A 19,507-nucleotide genomic window follows, 5' to 3' on the forward strand; every position below is an offset into this window, starting at 1 on the left:
ACATTAAACAATTCTTTTGCAAACGTTTCAATTATGATGACTGTTGTAATAATTTGTCATTAACAATAACATTTAATTGGTATGCTAAACAATAAAAACTCTTATAAAAAGATAACAAGTTGACGACATATAAGGAAATTTTCTATGTATTCAATAAGGCAAATCATAAACATTTTGCAAGGACTAATTACACGCTTTTGCATCTGCACACATTTATATTGTGGTAATCAAGTTAAAGTTTCACTGTTCACCTATTACAAATAGAGAACTGTAAAAACCAATGCTGGTAAAGAACAGAAAACATGTCAAAGTGACTGAAAACGTCAGCCTTTACTTCATAAAGTCCTTGGTCTTGAAAGATGATTTTATCTATATTTGAGTTTTTTGCAATATCGAATAGAGAGTAACTGTAAATATTAAAAATGATCAGCTTGACATGATCTACAAACATTTTTTAAATCATTAGTAAAAAGCCTTAAATAAGTTATTGCCCTTTGAATGACTACATTTCCCAATATTTGACTCCTTATATCGTTATTGTTGTCCTTAAATGACGATTTTTACCCATTTTGCAATAGAGTTACAAATAAGTTGAATTGTGATGGTCAATTAACTTCTTATAGGTGTAATTGCCCTCAATAATCGTGTCTACCAATTTCTGTGAATCTCCTTTGCCATTGTTGAACATAATGAAAACAAATTGATTTTTAATTTTGTATTATTATATATGGTAAAACCTGTGGATTTGACAAGCTTCAACTCTGTTTTTTAAATAGATAAACACAATTTAATTATCTAATTGGTCAATCTTTAGCTGTGATGTAAGCACGAAATCATGTATAGATATAGAGAAGCCATGCTAGGGGTTCAAAATACAATGGCAAAGTAAAAATGTTTCAACATCTTTTCTATATAAATAAGAAGATGTGGTACGAGTGCCAATGAGACAACTCTCCATCCAAGTCACAATGTATAAAAAGTTAACAGTTATAGGTCAAAGTACGGCCTTCAACATGGAGCCTTGGCTCACACCGAACAGCAAGCTATAAAAGGCCCCAAAATGACTAGTGTAAAACAATTCAAACAGGAAAACCAACGGTCTAATCTATATAAAAAACGAGAAACGAGAAACACCTATGAACCACACCAACAAACGACAACCACTGAACAACAGGCTCCTGACTTAGGACAAGTGCATAAAAATACAGCGGGTTTAAACTTTTTAACAGGTGCCAACCTTCACCCTAACCTGAGACAGTAGTGTAACATTACAACATAAAATACCATGTTTTATTCATACTATGTATACATTAGAATATCATCCTGAATATGTGTGTTATATTGGCTGATGGACATTAGTCATCAATTCCAATCATCTTAGATTTCCATCCTTTCAAAAGATGATAGTATAGATTCTGCAATATATATGTAGGACTCACATCCAGGTTCCAGATCTATGGCAAATTCCTAATCTATGGTAAATATGACGTCTTACTATCCCAAATCTATGGCAGATTTTTTTAAAACCAAATCTTTGGCAAATTTTCTAGTGACCTAATCTATGGCAGATTTTCTAGTTTCCAAATCTATGGCATGATATGAATGCGGCACCGGTCGCAATGTCCAAAGGCAACGAAAAAGCCAGCAGTAAGTAAAGGTCAGTACTCACAAAACAGATTAGGAGTATGACAACGGGTGCATATTCATAACCATTTGTGAAATGGACCTTCCATTATGGTAAACTAAATCGTGATAGCGACCATATTGTTCCTAAGTGAGGAAGTGATATACACTGAATCAAACTTTAGGGGTGAAATGATGTGCCCGGGAGAATAAGCATTTCCTACTCTGTGCATGACACCTGTTTAACCCAGTCATTTAACAATCTAGTCAAAATGAAATTCCTTTAACAAACCAAATTGCAGTGTGAATAATTTTTTTTTTGCTTTTTACATAATATTTATTTGGGCCTTAATAAATCTTTTTTAATTGACAACGATTAAAGTCAAAGTGGTATCCTGTGATTTCATCCCTCACTTGATAATTACTTTGTCAGCCATAGACGCTATAATATTAACTATAATTCCTTTCCTGAAATGTTCGCTTCTAAAAACAATGGTGCCTTTATTCATTGCGGGATTAAGACGGTACAGCACATATTGTCCCCTCTCTTGATAAAAGGTCTCATCTTCCTTTAAACCATCACGAGGGAAAGCGGAAAGTGTTTCCCTGTGTATTTGTTTGTAAAACTCTGTGAGTCCTGGGTAATTAATTCTGTATGACGTTATTTTTGTGACGCTATAGTTTACTCTTTTCCCCGGACAGTTACGCAATTTCAAAATCAGCCATAGATTTGGAGAAAACAAAAAAATGCCATAGATTTGGAGAGAACAAAAAACTGCCATAGATTTATGATTTGTATGGCGTTTGTGACATCATATTTGCCATAGATTTGAAATCTGCCATAGATCTGGAACCCACTATAGATTTGAGTCCTACATATATATATGTATATTATATGTTATTCAGGTCTCAGACAGGGTATATAAATGTAACATTTCCGGCTGAGATTTTATATTCCCTGAGACGGAGGTGAAGGGAATACAAACCCTCAGCAGGGACTGTCAGCATTTCATTCTATGTAATAATTTCAGCGAAGGGAATATAAACCCTCATCAGGGAATGTCACATTATATACCCTGTCTAAAACCTAAATTACACATATATTATGGATTACCCCTTCCTTAATGTATTTTCAAGTACGCAGTTATAAAAATTTGTTGACCATTCACCATGCAGTGTAGACATTCAGAATATGTTTCTGTATATTTTGTGTCCTTCACTTAAAATGAATTTTTTTCATCTTGACAAATAGATTTTTCTTGTGTCGAGAATATATCTGCAATAAAATATTTAGCTTTCATCTGCACTGTTTTTATGTATGACTTTTTATACTTTTCGACATACAGAATATTGATATTGATATTTTGCTGCAAAAGTGAAAGATTTTGTAAATTGCAGTGACAGTAATTTTCTCATTTATGCAATACTTTATAAAAAAAATTTTAGCCATTAATTTAGTACTTGGTGAGAATATAGTGGGATTCTAAATAAAAAACGTATATTTGAAGTATTTTGTTTTAAGTTGTCAAAAACTAAAAAACGAAAAACACTTTTGGTTTTGTTTTTGGTTTTTGAGAAATCTAATATGAAAAAATGAAAACACTTTCGTTTTCTTGTTTTTCCTTTTTGATTTCTCAAAACGAAAAATGAATACACACAAATAAACACAGAAAATAATTTACTATTTCAGGATTATTTATGTGTACAATCAAGTCAGTGGACTTAAACAATCTGGTAAATGCAATGTTTACTCTTTATACTAATTTAAAAAAAAATACATCTCCAGTATCAATGTTTCACAAATAAACCTCATCACTGTCAAGCTGCTGACCAAATATGTATGAAATACCTGAGGAAAAAGTGACGGAAATATTGGTTGCAGGAATCATCATGCTGACTGGCGAAGGAGTTGTGTTAAATTGTACCCGAAATCCTAGATTTGGGGTATGATAATCATTTTTGGATTTTCTCTTAAACTTTTCAAAAATGTCCTACAAGAATGTACTATGCTTGCAGTGCAAGTTTCGAAATAGTTTCTTTTTCCAAGGGCATTACTCCTGTAAAAATATTAATCCGCACTCATTATCGAACTCTTCAAAGGCCTTTCTGATATAAAGCTTTCATGTAAATTTTATTCTAGAAAATTGACAGGTCAGCATGGTATCTGTGTATATTTTTGTGTGAGGCACAGAAACAAAAATGAATACTGATGCAAACAAAGCAATTCATTTATATAGGATCTCAATTTTTTGAAAATTTTGACAGCAGGCGAATATATAGTGTGTTAACATCCAAGCATACATGTATTTGGGCCGCCATTTCCTAAATGGTGGCAACAAATATTTTTTACACAGGGAATCTATTTGGAATAGCATATCAAGTTTCATTAAAATCCTTAAATAAACTCAGATTATTTAACAACAAAAGACTGTCAGATTGACAGCAAACCGGATTTTCTTGCATGAAAATGATATTTGCAAATCTGCACCATCGAACAAGATCAAATTAAAAAAAATAAATGAGTTCTTGTAAGGTTCAGAAATAGAAAGGCCAAAATCAATCTATGTATCACTAGTCGCTACTTAAAGGACTACAACTCAACAATGATAAAAGCTAAAATCGTGAAAATCGACCTTGACCTTCATTTTGTCACAGGAAACAACATATGTAAATTTGAAAAGATTTCGTCAAATCGTTTTCAAGTTATTGCACAGATACTGTTTGGCAGCTGCCCGCCCGCCCGCTGTACATCACCAAATTAGTAACTGATATTTTCCTTTAGAAATCCAGTTAAAAAAGTGTTTTACCACAGTATTGACACCAGGATCAATTTGGAATACATGTAATATTTATATAACAGTTTCAGTTGAAATCGTTATACAAAAAAGATGTTTTAAAATTTTGAATTTATTTACAAAAAGTAAGTTTTTTCAACATATTTGACATCGAGAAGCAATTTGGAAAAGCATAGTATATTAAGGTATCAATTTTCCTTGAAAGACTAGCATGAAAACATGTTTCTCAAAATTTGTAATTTTTTAACAAATAGTAAGTTTTTACGATATTTTTCTAAATTTTTTGCACTCACAATCAATAGCTTGTTGTACCAATAAAATATGGACATTTTTAAGAAAATTTAGAATTACGTCCGATCTACCTAACATTATCTCTAAAATCAAACTTTGACATTTGGAATCAATATTGAATATCAAACTTTAACCTTTTTATCAATTTGTGCTGAAATTCTAGCACAAAAAGATGTATCTCAAAATTTTTCAACAAAAACTGATTTTTTTACCACTATACATTGTAATTTAACAAAAACGATGCAGACTTTCCTTTCATAGGTATAACCATTGTGTAGAACAATTATGAAAATCGGTTTAGGCAATTTCAACTCATTGTATTAGGACATAGACTTGCTAATGGACACAAAAAAGATGTTTAAAAAATTTGTTAATAAAAAAAAAAAAAAACAAAATCAAGTTTTGACATTGGCATTAATTTTGAATAACATATCATAGTTTATAAACTTCTTGATCAATTTTTCTTCAAATTCTAGCACAAAATGAACTTTCACAAAATTTGTGATTTTTTAACAGAAACTTTTTTTAAAACAAAATTTTGCAAAAAACCCAAAAAGGGACCTTTTATAGGTTTTAATAGTCCAAATAGATATTATGACAATCGGTTGAAGCAATCTTGACTTATTGAACGACTGTGAAGTGCTGATGGACAGACAGACAGATTGATTACTATAGGACACTGATGACACATAGGTGATAAATCTGACAAGATATGTAGGCGTGAGTTTGAAATTTTCCAAAGAATTTACATTTCAAAGGGACATAAATCTGGTAAAATAAGTGATAGACACTGATTTTCGAATTCGTCTTAGATTGATTGATTGTTGGTGTTAAAACAATTCAGATTGTTTGAATGTTGGTGTTAAATGCCACTTTCAGCATTCTTGGCTACATAATTGCAGCGGAGGAAACAGGAATGCTCTGAGAGATTAAATGACCTTCAGCAGGAAAACTGGCAATCCTAGTCAATTCAAATCGGCCTCAAATACATCTGCCACAAGCAGGGTTCGAACTCACAACCTCAGTGTTGACAGGCTAGTGATCGCTATCCTACCTTTACTACTCGACCACCGAGGCCCCAACTCAACTAAGACATTGTTGATATAAATCTTTGATATTGATTTCATGAAGATCTGACAAGAAATATACACTTGAAAGCGTTTACAATGCAAATTTGCAGATAACAGGAGGACATATCTCCTGTAAAAATAAGATTTTCATACTCGCCCAAGACATCGCTGATAAAAAAATCTTCAAATATCTTGGACTTAAGCATCTGGTGCAATAAAACTGGTACTGTTTATGTTATTACCACTACAGGGTCGATATCTCTGCTGGTAGAATGTTGGTCTCTGAGGATATCACCAGCCAATTAAGTAGCCAGTACTTCAGTATTGGAATGAAAATACTGATATTGTTTTTAATGATATTTGCTGTTATACAATTTTGAAATTATTCTAAATCAAGAAATCTTTCTCCCTCATTCATAGCTCTTTTTCCTTATCCAAATTTGGATACACTTTATTTCCTTTTTGTTTAATCAGCTCTTGAACGATTGTTTTAGATTTGGGAATTTCAAATATTTTGGACTCGTTTCTCACTGAAGAGGCATAAATTGTCGAAATGGGCATCTGGTGCAGTAAAATTTGTACCGTGTATGTTATTATAATAACTGGGTTGATACCTCTACTGGTGGAATGTTTGTCTCTGAGGGTATCATCAGCCAAGTAGCCAGTACTTCAGTACTGGAATGAAAATACGGATATTTTTAAATGATATTTGCTGTTATAAAATTTATAAAATTATTCTTAATCAAGGATCTCCATCATCCATAGCTCTTATTTCTAATATGACTTTGGATACACTTCATGTCCTCTTTTGTTTTATCTGCTCTTCAACCTTTATTCTAAATTTGGGATTAACAAATATTTTGGACACGAGCATTACTTAAGATACATATATTGTTGAAATGAAAACCTGATGCAGTTAAATTGGTACCATTTATGTTATTCATACTACTAGGTTGATACCTCTGCTGGTGGAAAATTTTTCCCTGAGGGTATAATCAGCCCAGTATATGAAAATAGGGATTTTGTTTTATGATATTTGCTGTTAAAATTTACAAAAAATATTATTAATTAAGGAATATATCTCCATCATGCATAACTATTTTTCCTAATACGAGTTTGGATACACTTTACATGTCCTCTTCAGTTTTATATTACTGAAGAGACATACATTGTCGAAACGCACATCTGGTGCAGTAAAATTGGTTCCGTTTATGTCATATTTGGTACAGATTTTCAAACTCTTAGAAAACCTTGCTGATATGAACCCTTGAAATTAATTTCATAAAAATAAGTCTCAAATGGCCAGGTTGCAATATTTGTGACTTATCGATGTAGAATGTTTACAATGTAGTGACAACTGTCATACAAGTGGGAGGTTTAGCTAGCTACAAAACCAGGTTCAACCCACCATTATCTTCGGAAAATGCCTCTACCAAGTCAGGAATATGACAGTTAACTGTTTTCCATTTTTCCATTGGTTGAAAAAGTCTAATGTTTGATTTTTACAGTTTTTATGGACTTACCCTTTTTGAATTTACCTTAGAGTTTGGTATTTTTGTTAATAATTTTTGTTAACATGAAGGTTGTAAATAATGCTGGAAAATAACTAAGTTCCTAAGTCTGGTAAAATGTAAAAATAATTCTTCAAACAGTTCCATAATAGCAGGTACACAACTTCAACATGTGTGTAATCTTCCTGTGAAGTTTCAGGGATCTTCGTTGAAAACTGTAGGAGAAGTTGATTACACAAAACTTGTACCCTCTTTCATAAATTTTGCAGAAAAATGACTAAGTTCCAAAGTCTGGAAAATGAAAAAAAATTTCTCAAAAAATTCAATACTTTCAGGTGCACAATTTCAACATATGAACAATATTTCTTTGAAGTTTCAGGGATGTGGGTGGGAAACTGTAGGTGGAGTTAAATACACAAATTAGGTACCCACTTTTCCCTGTTATCTGCAAGACATCACCATACTATAGCCATTTTTGGAATTTGTCCATATTGGCCAAAAATGAAACCAATATATTTTCTAAATTTTACTTCAGATGCTTTCTCTTAAATAAACAAGAATTCTGAGAGTATTACATGGCAATAGATAGTCCCCTACCGATTAGAATTCATTGTATTGGAACAAAATGCTAACTTGATTTATAACTTGTCATGGTGTAAACTATATAACAAATATCAAGTCAATATCTTCAAGTAAGACAAAAAAAGTGTGGGAAAACTGATTATTTGAGTGAATTTTATAAGTCCAAGGACAATAACTCTGCACAAAATCATCAGACCAGAACAAAATTTGAACTTGATTTGTAACTTGTCAAGATAAAACTATATCCAATTATTAAATCAATATCTTCAAACATGACAAAAAAAAGTGTGGAAAACCAATTTTTTGAGTGAATTTTCTAAGTCCAAGGACCATAACTCTGGACAAAATCATCAGACCGGAACAAAATTCGAACTTGATCTGTAACTTGTCATGATAAAACTATATTCCAAATAAATATCAAATCAATATCTTCAAGGAAGAAGAAAAAAAGTGTGGAAAACTGATTTGCCGGACTGACGGATGGACAGACAGACAGACGGACGGAGTGCAAACCTTATGTCCCCTTCGACTTCGTCTGTAGGGGACTAATAAATGAACAATGTGTCAATGGGACACAGATGCCCCCACATGAAAATATACACCAGATTCTGCAATTTTTCAATTAACAAAGGGACATTACTCAATAAAATGCTCCGCTAGGCGCAGCTTGATACGACCGCAGAGGTCAAACCCTGAACAGTTGGGGCAAGTATGGACACAACATTTATGCTTAAAACAGCAATGAACTTGGATTGTGATTGAATATTTGACACAGCATAGGTTTGTGACACAAAATGAATGTGGTCAATGAACTGAAAAATTTGAAATTGGACATTTACCTATTATGGTCCAATATCCAAAATCTGAGTGCATGGTTAGAATCAGCATATCAAAGAATCCCAAGAATTAAATTTTTGATGAAATCAAACAGAAGTTTAATTTAGGACCCTTTGGACCTCAATGTGTACCAATTTGATAACTGAGCCCAATCCAAAATATTTTTGTTGAAATCAAACAAAGTTTAATTTTGGACACTGCTTTGGACCAACTTGGAAACTGGGCCCAAAAGTCCAAAATTTAAATACAGGTTTAGATTCAGCATTTCAAAGAACCCTATATATATTCAATTTATGTTGAAATCAAACACAGTTTAAATTTGGATGCCGATTTGGACCAACTTGAAAACTGGGACCAAAATCAAAAATCTAAATACATGTTTGTTAATAGACAATATAAGCTTAGTTTTTAAAGGAGTTCCCTTCATCAAAAAACAAGCATTCTGTGAGTATTGCATGGCAATACATAGTCCTCTACGGGTTAAAAATTCATTGTACTGGAACAAAATGCTAACTTGATCTATAACTTGTTATGGTGTAAACTATACAACAAATATCAAGTCAATATCTTCAAGCATGACGAAAAAAAAATGTGAAAAAATGATAATTTGAGTGAATTTTCTAAGTCCAAGGACCATAACTCTGCACAAAATCATTAGACCTGACCAAAATTCGAACTTGATCTGTAACTTGTCATGATAAAAGTATGTACCAATCATCAAATCATTATCTTCAAGCATGACCAAAAACAATACGGAAAACTGATTATTTGAGTGAATTTTCTAAGTCCAAGGACCATAACTCTGCACAAAATTGTCAAACCAGAACAAAATTCGAACTTGATCTGTAACTTGTCATAATAAAACAATACACCAAATATCAAATCAATATCTTCAAGCACGAAGAAAAAGTGTGGAAAACTGATTTGCCAGATTGAGGATGGACAGAGAGACAGACAGAGTGCAAACCTAAAGTCCCCTTCGACTTCGTCATTAGGGGACCAAAAAAATATATATTCTCAGAAAATTAGTTTATACAGAATAACAAACAAACCTACCACAAAATTCTTCAAACAATTTACCAAAGAAAAGAAACAGATAATTTCCAAAATATCATTTATCATTAATACAATGTCTTTAAAAAGTCTATAAAACTTATCTGTAATTATCTTCAAAATATCTAATAATGAACAGTAAATTTCAAACTATATTAACTACGTCCTACAGAGCTTATCATCAACAACACTTAGGAAACACAAAATTTTCAAATAAATCAGTCACTCCAATTATAATTGTGTTATTGACAATTACCAGATGGGGTGTTTTCTTGATAAAAGGTGAAAATTATTTAAAAACGCTTAGTGTAATCAAACTTTATATACATAATTAATAGTTCCCAATATTTTTTCTTTCATTTGTCACTAACTAATATCTGTAACTTATCTATCAATGTCAACAACTTTATTTACACAATGTATTGTAATAAAACATATCCTTTAATAAAAATAGATTATCTAAAAATAACATTTTTTTATTTTGATTTAACATAACATAATGTATGGCACAATTGTATTTAAAAACTTCACTTACCTTCCACTTCAACAGATGGAAAAAGGTCTATTTTAATTTCCAAGGGAATTTTCAACCATAAGAAAATATTCAAACATGTTAACAATCTTTAAATAGAACATCCCAACCCGCCTATTGTGGTATGGAACCTTGTGCTAAAATTTCTTACACATCCATACACTTATACTAAAGTTATTGCCTGTGAACCAATTTATTTTCCATGAACCAGTGATGTAAACCAAAAAGATAGTTCTCTAAAATTAGATATGATGTTATATCTATCGTCAACTATGACTCAACTTAAAATTTCTGTTAATTGTGCGATAACATCTCTGAATTTAAAAATTCTGAGCAAATATGTAATAATAGCATAATGAATGTGGTATAAGTTCTTAAATAATTTTAAAATTAGACATTTACCAATTATGGTCCAATATTCAAATTCTAAATACATGGTTGGATTCAGCATATCAAATAACCACATTGTTTCATGTTTTGTTAAAATCAAACTAAGTTTTATTTTGGATACTTTGGACCTTTATGGGGCCCAGTTTGAAAAACAGGTCAAAAATTAAAAATTTAAAACACTGTTAGATTGCACACATTAAAGAACACCAATGATTTAATTTTTGAAGAAATCAAACAAAGTTTAATTTTGGACCCAAATTTGGACCAGCTTTGAAAAATAAGCACAAAATCAAAAAAATTAAAAACACTGTTGGATTGACCATATCAAATAACACAAACAAATTAATTTTTGATGAAATCAAACAATGTTCAATTTGGACCCCAATTAGGACCATCTTGAATACTATGTCCAAAATCAAAAATCTAAATACACGTTTAGATTCAGCATATCAAAGAACCCCAAGAATTCAATTTTTTTTTAAAATAAAAAAAGTTGTATTTTGGACCCTTTGGACCTTAATGTGGACCAATTTGAAAACAGGCCTCAAAATTAAAAAATCTAAATACACAATTAGATTCAGTATATCAAAAAACACCAATAATTTAATTTTTAAAGAAATGAAACAAAGTTTAATTATGGACCCTTTGGACCTTAATATAGATCATTTCAAAAACAAATCCAAATTCTAAATACCTAATTAGATTCAGCATATTAAAGACTCCCAAGAATTCAAGACTTTTGAATTAAACCCCATTGAAATTGCTAAAGAAATAAGCAATTTATACAAAGTATTGGTTTAGGCCCTTTTAACTAAACCAACAGGGTCATAACCCCTAAAATCAATCCCAAACTTTATTTTATGGTATAACACCTTGTGGCACAATTAGATAGCAATAAATAGACTTATACTCAAGTTATTGTCCACAAATCAGAAAATTCTAGTTTTTTGGCCCCTTTTCAGCCCCTCATTATTAAACGGTTTGGACCATGACCCCTAAAATCAATCCCAACTTTCCTTTTGAAGTATGGATCCTTGTAGTAAAATTTCATATAAATCCATACTCTAATACACAAATAAGTGTCCTGAAACATGAAAAATGCTTGTTTTTGACCCCTTTTTGGCCCTTAATTACTAAACAGCTACAATAAAACCCCCCAAAATAAATCTCAACCTTCCTATTGTAGTATGAAACCTTGTGCTTACATTGAATAGAGATCTATACAGTTATACTCAAGTTCTTGTCTGTGAACCAGACAAATAATTGTTTTTGTTAGGCCCTTTTCGGCCCCTAATACCTAAACAGCTACTATAATAACCCCCAAAAATAAACAACAACCTTCCTATTGTGGTATGGAACCTTTTGCTAAAATTGAATAGAGATCCAAACACTTATACTCAAGTTATTGCCTGCAAACCAGAAAAATAGTTGTTTTCTGCCCCTTCTCGACCCCTAATTATTAAACAATATGGGCCATGACCCTCAAAAATCATTCCAAACTTTCCTTTTGAAGTATGGAACCTTGTGGTAAAATTTCATAGACATCTATACTCTTATACACCAATTATTGTCCTGAAACATGAAAAATGCTTGTTTTTGGCCCCTTTTTGGCCCCTAATTCCTAAACAGCTAAGACAATAACCCCCAAAATAAGTCCCAACCTTCCTATTGAGGTATGGAACCTTGTGCTAAAATTTAATAGAGATCCATACACTCATACTCAAGTTATAGTCTGTGAACATGACAAAAAATTATTATGTTAGACCCTTTTTGGCCCCTCATTCCTTAACAGGAATGACAATAACCCCCAAAATTAATCCAAACCTTCCTATTGCGGTGTGGAACCTTGTGCAAAAATATTGACAAAATAAATATCTCTTATACTCAAGTTATTGTCTTAAAACCAGACAAATAATTGTTTTTGGCCCTTTTTGGCCCCTAATTACAAAACCGCTATGACAATAACCCCCAAAATCAATCCCAACCCTCCTATTGTGGAATGGAACTGTGTACTAAAATTTCTTACACATCCATACACTTACACTAAAGTTATTGCCTTCGAACCAATTTTCCATGAACCAGTAAAACTAACCTTTTTTGGTCCCTAATTACAAAACCGCAAGAACAATAGCCCCCCAAAACAATCCCAACCATCCTTTAGTGGTATAGAACCTTGTGGTAAAATTTCATAGAGATCCATGAACTTATACTTAAGTTATTGTCTGCGAACCAAAATGTCTTCAGACGCAGACAACACAATAACATAATACTACTGCAATGCGGTCGTATAAAAACTATAAGAAATGACTCCACCCAAATTCAAACTTGACCTTTGTTTGGTGGTAATAAGCATTGTGTAGAAGTTTCATAACATTTGGTTGAGGCAAACTAAAGTTGGAGAGCAGAAACTGCAAATTTGCCAATTTTACCATGTATAAAGGGACAACAGTGAAAGTGTGGTATGAGTGCCAATGAGACAACTCTCCATCCAAGTCACAATTTGTAAAAGTAAACCATTATAGGTCAAAGTACGGCCTTCAACAAGGAGCCTTGGCTCACACCGAAACAGCAAGCTATAAAGGGCCCCAAAAATGACTAGTGTAAAACCATTCAAACAGGAAAACCAACTGTCTAATCTATATAAAAAACAAGAAATGAGAAACACTTATGAACCACATCAACAAACGACAACCACTGAACATCAGGTTCTTGACTTAGGACAGGTGCAAACAAATGCAGCGGGTTTTAACGTTTTAATAGGTGCCAACCTTCACCCTACCTGAAACAATAGTGTAACATCACAACATAGAAAGACACACTATAAAATATCAATTGAAATGGCTTAACTCAACCAAAAGACATATTAACAAAAACAAGTGAACATACACTGAAGGAATAAAGGAGTAGGAGCATTAAGGCCCGGTTTTGGCCCAAGAAAATTAAATATTTGACAACTATTTCAAATTTGCACATATTGTTTAGAAATGCATAGAGTCAGGAAATATAAATGAAAAACATAAGAATTTTTATCTGATGACGTCACAATTACGTCATAATATGTACCGTTTTCATGAAAACGATGAAAAATACAGAATTTATGCAGTTTCCGTCTTTATTTCCATTGCAGAAACATTGTGCGCAGCCAAGAAACAACAAAATAATTTAAGAGAAGCTTTATTATAACTATTGACATAATCTCACCAAATATAAAGTTGTTTCTTGTGTGCACACATACTTTGCCAATCTAAAATATACTTAAAATTTGATGAAAAACAAGGAAAATCAAGAAATTTTACAAAATATTCAAATTTCGTCATGGTTTGTTGCCATGGTAACTCGTTAAACCTGAACTTTGTTTTTATTTTCTGAATACCTGGTACCTTAGTCTAGTTATGACAAATTTCAGAATATGTATGATAACTTTTAAATTTGCAGTAATATTTGGGCCAAATAATGGCCTTATTGCCCCTACTCCTTTGATCTATGACACAATGTAAATATAAAATTAATAAAACAAGGGGTTAGATGTCAAACAATATCAAAAAGACAACCATAACCTTGGACAAAATGCCGCAAAATAAAATAATGTACACAGGTAAATAAAAATAATTTTGTTGTAAGGTATACATGGAGTACGGAAATAATTAATTCCACTATTTGTTCACGTTGTATTTGGATTACAAATGTACCTCCCTTACACTGCTTTTAAATTGTCTTAAATGTTCATTAACCATTACTTTATACACAATTTAAAAGCAGTGTAAGGGAGGTAATTCAAATGATGTATTTGAATTACCTCCCTTACACTGCTTTAAATTATGTTTTGTACTAAAGTATTTGTCCATTAACCAGGACATCCTTGTTTTCCCCCTTTTTTGCCCCTAATTCCCAAACGGTTTGAGCCATAACCCCCCAAAGCAAATCCTAACCATCCCTTTGAGATATGGAAACTTGTGGTATAATTTCAGAGAGATCCATACACCATTCCACAAGTTATTGTCTGGAAACTAGAAAAATGCTTATTTTTGGCCCCTTTTTGGCCCCTAATTCCTTAACTGTTGGTACCATAACCCCCAAAATCAATCCCAACCTTCCTTTTGTGGTATTGAACCTTATGGTAAAATTTAATAGCGATCCATTCACTTAAACTAAAGTTATTGTGCGAAAACCAATGTGTCTTCGGACGACGACGACGACGACGCCAACGTCATACCAATATACGACAGCAAAAATTTTTTGCGGTCGTATAAAAAGTATAGAATTTTTTTAAATGTAAAGAATGAGAAGAACGTATTGCATCAAATCCCTCGACACTCAGACTGCATCTATGCAAAGTTACTATACAAATATATCATGCTTACAAGGGGTATTTGCCAAAAATACCTGTTGAGAGCTAAACAAATTTCCAGAGCCGTTAGGCGAGGGAAATTTGTTTACCTCAATATCGGTTTTTATATATGGAATTTCCCATCTGCAATTGTATTTGCTAGCAAATACCCCAGCATATGGAATTCCCTAATGACAAATACACTGGTAGAGAAAAGAAAATCTCAATATATAGAAAATTGGTGAAAAATAACATTTATCTCAGCCAATCAAAATCCAGCATTATTACATAAGGAAAGATTATTTTAAAAATATTAATATAATGCTCTTTGTATCCATCTTGACCTCAGAATTTTTATTGCAATTAGGTATCTAATGAAAAGTCTAGAGGTCTTCGTAAGTCGAGTTATTTTTAACATGGAATTTCCCATCTGCAATTGTATTTGCTAGCAAATACCCCAGAATATGGAATTCCCTAATGACAAACACACTGGTAGAGAAAAGAAAATCTCAATATATAGAAAATTGGTGAAAAATAACATTTATCTCAGCCAATCAAAATCCAGCATTATTACATAAGGAAGGATTATTTTAAAAATATTTATTGAAAATAAAAGATTAATTTATTATTAAAACTTCACATTAGTGTGATTTTTTTTGTTTTGTGATTGAATATGATATGTATAGAAAGCGACGCTAAAATGAAGGTATATTTTATATATAATCATATATATTAGCAAATTTGAAATAAAGAAACATTTATCTTTCAACTATTTTATACCAGACTGAGGCAAATTGTTTGTTTAATTCGTTCTAAGTTATCATAAAACATCAGGTTTTACGTTTGCTGTCAATTTCATGGATGTCGATAACAGCAGGAACAATAACTCGTGGCGTAACGTCATTCGGTATCGTGTAACCTTAAAGGGCAATAACACTAAAAACGAGTCGACTGAAGATTTTGGCCATTATGGCTTATTTGTGGATCTTGTCTTGCTGATCATTTGTGTTATTTAAAGTTTCTATCTATCTATTACAGTTTTCAAGATAATAGGCAAAAATGGGGAAAATCGTCATTAAAGGGCAACAACTTCAATAAGAAGTCGACTAGCAATTTCGGACATTGTTGACTTATTTGTAGATCTTGTCTTGCTGATAATTTTTGCAGTTAAGTTTCTATCTATCTAATATAGTTTTTAAGATATGAAGCAAAAACACAAAAAATTGGGAAAAAATCTTCATTATAGGGCAATAACTCCAATAAGGAGTTGTCTGACGATTTCCGACATGTTGACTTATTTGTAGATCTTGTCTTGCTTGTCATTTTTCAATATTAAAGTTTATATCTATTATTGTTTTCAAAATAATAGGCAATAAAATGGTCATACATATTTTATAACTGATTACAAAATAATTATAAGCAATGTATTTTCAGATGATTACTCTAGCATGTCTAGAAAAATAAAATGCTCCGCAGGGCGCAGCTTGATACGACCGCAGAGGTCGAACCCTGAACAGTTGGGGCAAATATGGACACAACATTCAAGCTTGATACAGCTTTGCATTTGGATTGTGATTAAATATTTGACACAGCATAGGTTTCTGACACAGAATGAATGTGGTCTAAGAACTTAAAAATTTTAAATTGGACATTCACCTATTATGGTCCAATATCCAAAATCTAAATACATGGTTAGATTCAGCATATCAAAGAACCCCAAGAATTCAATTTTTGATGAAATCAAACAAAGTTAAATTTTGGACCCTTTTGACCTCAATGTGGACAAAGTTGATAATGGGGCCCAAAAATCAAAAATCTAAATACATGGTTAGATTCAGCATATCAAAGAACCCCATATATTCAATTTTTGTTGAAATCAAACAAAGTTTAATTTTGGACCCCGATTTGGACCAACTTGAAAACTGGGCCCATAATAAAAAAAAAATCTAAATACATGTTTAGATTCAGCATATCAAAGAACCCTAAGAATTCTATTTTTGATGAAATCAAACAAAGTTTAATTTTGGACCCTTTGGACCTCAATGTGGACCAATTTTAAAAAAGGGGCCCAAAATCCAAAAACTAAATACACGGTTAGATTCAGCATATTAAAGAACCCCAAGAATTCAAGAATGAAACCCCATTGAAATTGGTCAAGAAATAAGCAATTTATACGAAGTATCTTCTTTTGCACAATACTGTGCAATTAAATATTTCTTGCTATTGCGCAATACTGTACAATTGACAATTTCTTGCTATTGCGCAATATTGTGCTATTGGATATTTCTTGCTATTGCGCAATACTGTGCAATTGAAGATTTCTTGCTATTGTGCAATACTGTGCAATTGAAAATTTCTTGCTATTGCACAATACTTATTATATAATAATTTACACATCCTGTTTGGTGTGTATCTCCTACCATATCATTATTTGCTTTTAACTATCAATCAGAAATAACCAACTTAAAATGGAAAATTTTAAAAGAAAAAAAAAAGGAAACCCCCCCCCCCCCAAATTTTTTGAACCCCCTTATGATTCATCACCCCCAAACTCAATCCAAGCCTTCCCTTTGTAGTATGGTACCGTGCAGTACAATTTCAGAGAGATCCATACACTTGAACACAAGTTATTGTCTGGAAACTAGAAAAATGTGGTTTTTGGCCTCTTTTTGGCCCCAAATTCCTAAACGTTTAGGGCAATTACCCCCAAACTCAAACCCAGCTATCCCTTTGTGATATGGAACCTTGTAGTACAATTTCAGAAAGATCCATACACTAAAACACAAGTTATTGTCCTGAAACTAGAAACATGCTTGTTTTTTGCCCTTTTTGGCCCCTAATTCCTAAAATATTGAGGCAATTACACCCATCATCAATCCCAGCCTTCCCTTTGTGGTATGGTACCTTGCAGTACAATTTCAGAGAGATCCATACACTTGAACACAAGTTATTGTCTGGAAACTAGAAAAATGCTTATTTTTGGCCCCTTTTTGGCCCCCAATTCCTAAACGTTTCGGCAATCACCCCCAAACTCAATTCCAGCTTTCCCTTTGTGATATGGAACCTTGTAGTAAAATTTCAGAAAGATCCATACACTTACACACAAGTTATTGTCATGAAACTAGAAAAATGCTTGTTTTTTTACCCTTTTTTGGCCCCTAATTCCTACAATTTTGAGGCAATTACCCCCAAAATCAATCCCAGCATTCCTTTTGTGATATGGAACCTTGTGGTACAATGTCAGAGAGATCCATGCACTAACACACAAGTTATGTCTGGAAGTTACAAAAATGCTTATTTTTGGCCCCTAATTCCTTTACTGTTGGTACCATAACCCCCAAAATCAATCCCAACTTTCCATTCACTTAAACTAAAGTTAGAGTGCGAAAACCAATGTGTCTTCGGACGACGCCCGACGACGCCAGACGACGACGACGACGACGCCAACGTCATACCAATATACGACCACAAAATTTTTTTTGCGGTCGTACAAAAATGAAAAAAAAATGGTAAAATTTGACATTTAGGGGCATTTTACCTCCTATAAGAAGTCGTCTGACAGTTTTGAAGTAAATGGACAGCAGGTAGATTTCAACATTCTGAACATTTCTGCCTCTATCAGATTTTCTCTATTCATAGTGGTTTTCATGATAATAGACAAAACTTGCATTTTACCCCTATGTTCTATTTTTAGCCATGTTGGCCATGTTGGTTGGCAGGCGGGGTCATCAGACATATTTTTAAACTAGATACCCCAATTATGATTGTGGCCAAGTATGGTTAAATTTGGCCCAGTAGTTTCAGAGGAGAAGATTTTTGTAAAAGTTAACAACGACAACGGACGACGACAATGATGGATGACAGACGCCAAGTGATGAGAAAAGATCACTTGGCCTTTTGGTCAGTTGAGTTAAAAACTGTAAAATTAAGTCGAAAAGAGCTAGACTCATCATATCGGAACAAAGCACAAAAACACCTAACAAAATAACAATAGATACAATATACAGATCTAAGAGTACTAGCAAACCAAAAGCATTTAATTACAACTAATAAATCAATCTTTTTTCCCCAGACATATATAACAATCAGCACACATTTAGTGTATACATGGCATAAACAGTTTGAGAAAAGCATAACCTTGTGCAATGCAAAAATATAAATATCGTAGGATGTAGGACCAGAAGTGTTAATAACTGAACAGAAAGACATATTTAGTTGTTTTAATTAAAATCACAATCAATATTGAACATATTGACAATACTGAAAGATCTAACTTCAGTATTAAATTCATAACCTTTAAGAATAAAGGATCAGGATCAATAAGTTTACATGAATCGTATACACATTTCAGGGCTCTTTAAACAACATAACTGAAAGAGTAAGGATGGGTAAGTAAAGTTTCTACAGCTACAGCCAAACTTCCAAAATGGAAATTTGTATGTATAGCATATGAAAGAATTTAGTAAAGGTTTTTAAAAGTAATTTTGTGGTAACGA

At 32.5% G+C, this 19,507-nt stretch overlaps 1 protein-coding gene across 2 annotated transcripts in view; it reads right to left on the reverse strand.

Moving 5' to 3' along the window:
* The window catches only part of LOC127701968 (uncharacterized protein C12orf56-like), a 166,502-nt gene that overhangs the window by 19,388 nt on the left and 127,607 nt on the right, over positions 1–19,507 (reverse strand). The window lies entirely within an intron of this gene.

This window comes from Mytilus californianus, unplaced genomic scaffold (genome assembly GCF_021869535.1).
Source record: "Mytilus californianus isolate M0D057914Y unplaced genomic scaffold, xbMytCali1.0.p SCAF_1, whole genome shotgun sequence".
Taxonomy (NCBI): Eukaryota; Metazoa; Mollusca; class Bivalvia; order Mytilida; family Mytilidae; genus Mytilus; species Mytilus californianus.